Raw genomic sequence first — 2,935 nt, 5'->3', positions numbered from 1 at the left:
TATGGCTGTGCCTGTCGGAGTCTTGGGAGTGGATGGGGGCCTCCCACTCACCCTGCCATCACGATCCAGGTCCTGGAGTCCTGTTCCTGTCACTGAGGTCAGCTCTGCCTTATCCAAGCCCAAAGCAGCCGCCTCGATGACCTGCAAACCTAGCAGCTCCTTAGTGGGACCACAGGGACATGGGGGAGTCACACTGAGAACTGCCATCAAAGAGACCTGAAGAGTCGATCGATACATGTGGCCTTTGGGTATCAGGGAGTGGATCTAAGGCCCTCACATTTGTTAGGAAACACTGTACCCCTGAGTACCACTCAACGACCAGGCTTTTCCCATTTTGTTTCATTTCTTGACTTAAATTTTCATGCTTATTTGTTTTGAGTGAGGTTCTTCTACGAAGGTCCGGGTGGCCTGGAAGTCACTGTGTTGACCAGGCAGGCCTTGAACTCACAGAGATACCCTGCCTTTACCTCCCCAGGGTGTGGGCCTCCTTCAGTCGGATTTAATAATTAGATCTCTAATTCCCTTTCTGTTGTGAGATAGGGTCTCACTAAATGCTTGCTGGCCTTAACCGCACCCACTAAAACCCTCGTAGGGCCTTGACCTTGCCCTGCTCCCACCTCAGCTCCATGAGCATCTGGGATGTTAGGGTGCAGGCTCAGCATTTACGTGGCTCCTAACAAGGCTTGGCATAGAGTGCGTCAAAATCACTTACCACAGAGGAATTGGAAGGAAAAATTAAACTTGTGTAGGGACATCAAGTAGGGATCAAGCTATATAGTTCATTCTGGGACAAAATCTTTTTTCTTTTTCCTTTTTTTTGAGGGGGAGAATTGAAGACAGGTTCTCTGTGTAGTCCTGGATGTCCTAGAACTCACTCTGTAGACCAAGCTGGCCTAAAAAATCAGAGAACCGGCTGCCTCTGCCTCCCTTGTGCTAGGATTAAAGTCATGCACCACCAAGCCAGGCTCTGTGACAAAATCTTGACACCCTCAAGGCCACCGTGGAAGTTAGGCATTTCCCCCTCCCCATGATGTTTCCAGATTTGATTTTTTGTTTTAGATTTATTATTTATTCTTCATGTGTATGAATGAGTGTTTTACCCACATGGGTGTATGTATTCCATGTCCTCAGAACTGAACACCCTAGAACTGAAGTTTCTGGGTGTTTGGGAACCACCATGTGAGGGCTGGGAACAGAACCTGGGTCCTCTGCAAGAGCAGCAAATGCTCTTAACCATTGATCCCTATTTCTAGCCTGAGATCCTCAGATTTATATCCAAGGTACTATCCCTCCCAAAACCTTCCCCATCTGTTACTAGCAGAGCCCAGCCATGTCCTCCTCCAAACCCTGGGCTGAGAAATAAGTCTGTCAGGCCAGAAAGACATTGGGAAGGGCACGTGCCAAGTTGTGGGGCGGAAGGATTGGGTGGAAGCGAAGGGCAAAGCCTGCCCTGCCTCCTCGGCAGCTGTGTCCTTAGGCCGCCACCATGCTGCAGCTCCCTCATACCTGCAAGCCAGGCGGAAGGACAGCACCTCAGAGTGAGAAGAGTTCAGTTCATTAAAGGCTGCTCTGCCTCTACCACACTTGGAATGCTGTGAGGAGGCTCCCCTGTGTCCACTGCTGAGGTCTGTCCTCCCTGCACCTCCTCCTCCTCCCAGCCCCCACCAGGGCCACCGGAGCTGTGAAAGGGTTATTTTCTGCCCAAGGAATTTCGCGGCTCAGGAGGTGCTGGCGCAAAAGCCCAGACCACAAAGGTGTCTGGTGTCCCTGGCTCCTTGCCTCTACGTCCTGGACCTGCCCCACACTGTGGCTTCTCTGGGAGTTTATTTCATGCAGAACTGGAAGCTAGCACAGGGCCAGCCAACCCCTGCCAAGAGTCTCTCTCCCACCTTGATCCTGGTGGCCCAGAGCCCTATAATGAGCCTAGGTGCTGAGGACCTGTTTGGGACACGGGACAGTGTCCTCACCCAGGGGGAAGCACAGGCAACGAACAGACAAATCACATAAAAGAATGCAAATGTGGTGTCGTACATACTGAAGCAGGAGACCACCCGTTAGAAGTCAGCCTGATTCTATCTCTAAAGAAAAAAACCGAAGGGAGCTGATGAGATGGCTTAGCAGTTAAGGGTGCTGACCTCCAAGCGTGATCACGGAAGTTCAACATACAAGGTCCACATAGTGAAGAAGAGGACCGATCCCCCAAGTTGTCCTCTGACCTTCCCCTGTATGCCTCAGAATTAGTGTGTGGTCTCACACATACAGAGTAAATAAAATATTATAAAAACCAAAACAACCCCCCCATAATGTTTGGTACGGACAACTGTTCTTCTGACAAAGTAAATAAGAACCAATATGATCTAGTTAGTAAGGAGGGAAGCAGATTACTCAAAATGGGTACAGAAAATACTGTGAAGGTGACATTGGAGCCATGGGCATCAGTGCAATCAGCCTTTCCGTCACCTGGGGATAGTAGGCGGGGTTGGGGTGGGGGTGTCCAGGCAGAATGGAAGTAGGGCAAAAGCCCTGAAGCAGCGATGAGCTGGTTGTGCTGGGGGTGGAGGAACGGTGGACGATGGAGTGGGAGGAGAGCTGGGAAGATGACGTCAGAGTCGCAGCGGGGGATCGCGGGAATGGCCCTTTTGAAACCCCGCATCTCCGACCCCCAGAGCTGTGGGATGCCAAAGTGTCCTTTGGCTCGGATAAGGTCTGGAGGTTTCTATATACACCTAGCTTGACTCCTTCACTTCGCCGCGCCCTCTTAGGTCCTGGTTCAGAGACCTCCAGTCCGAGGGATCTCAGGTGTCAGAAGTAGGTCCCTGGGATGTCTCAGCCTTATCTCCCCAAGAACTGGATAAGGTTGACCTCCATAATTAGGAAGACGGAAATTGGTCCCTCAAACTGTCCTCCAAGTCCTCTTGGGTGTCTGCAAATGACC

Source organism: Rattus norvegicus, chromosome 1, assembly GCF_036323735.1.
Source record: "Rattus norvegicus strain BN/NHsdMcwi chromosome 1, GRCr8, whole genome shotgun sequence".
In the NCBI taxonomy this organism is placed as follows: Eukaryota; Metazoa; Chordata; class Mammalia; order Rodentia; family Muridae; genus Rattus; species Rattus norvegicus.
The sequence above is the reverse complement of the archived record's forward strand: the minus strand, read 5'-3'. Positions refer to the sequence as shown.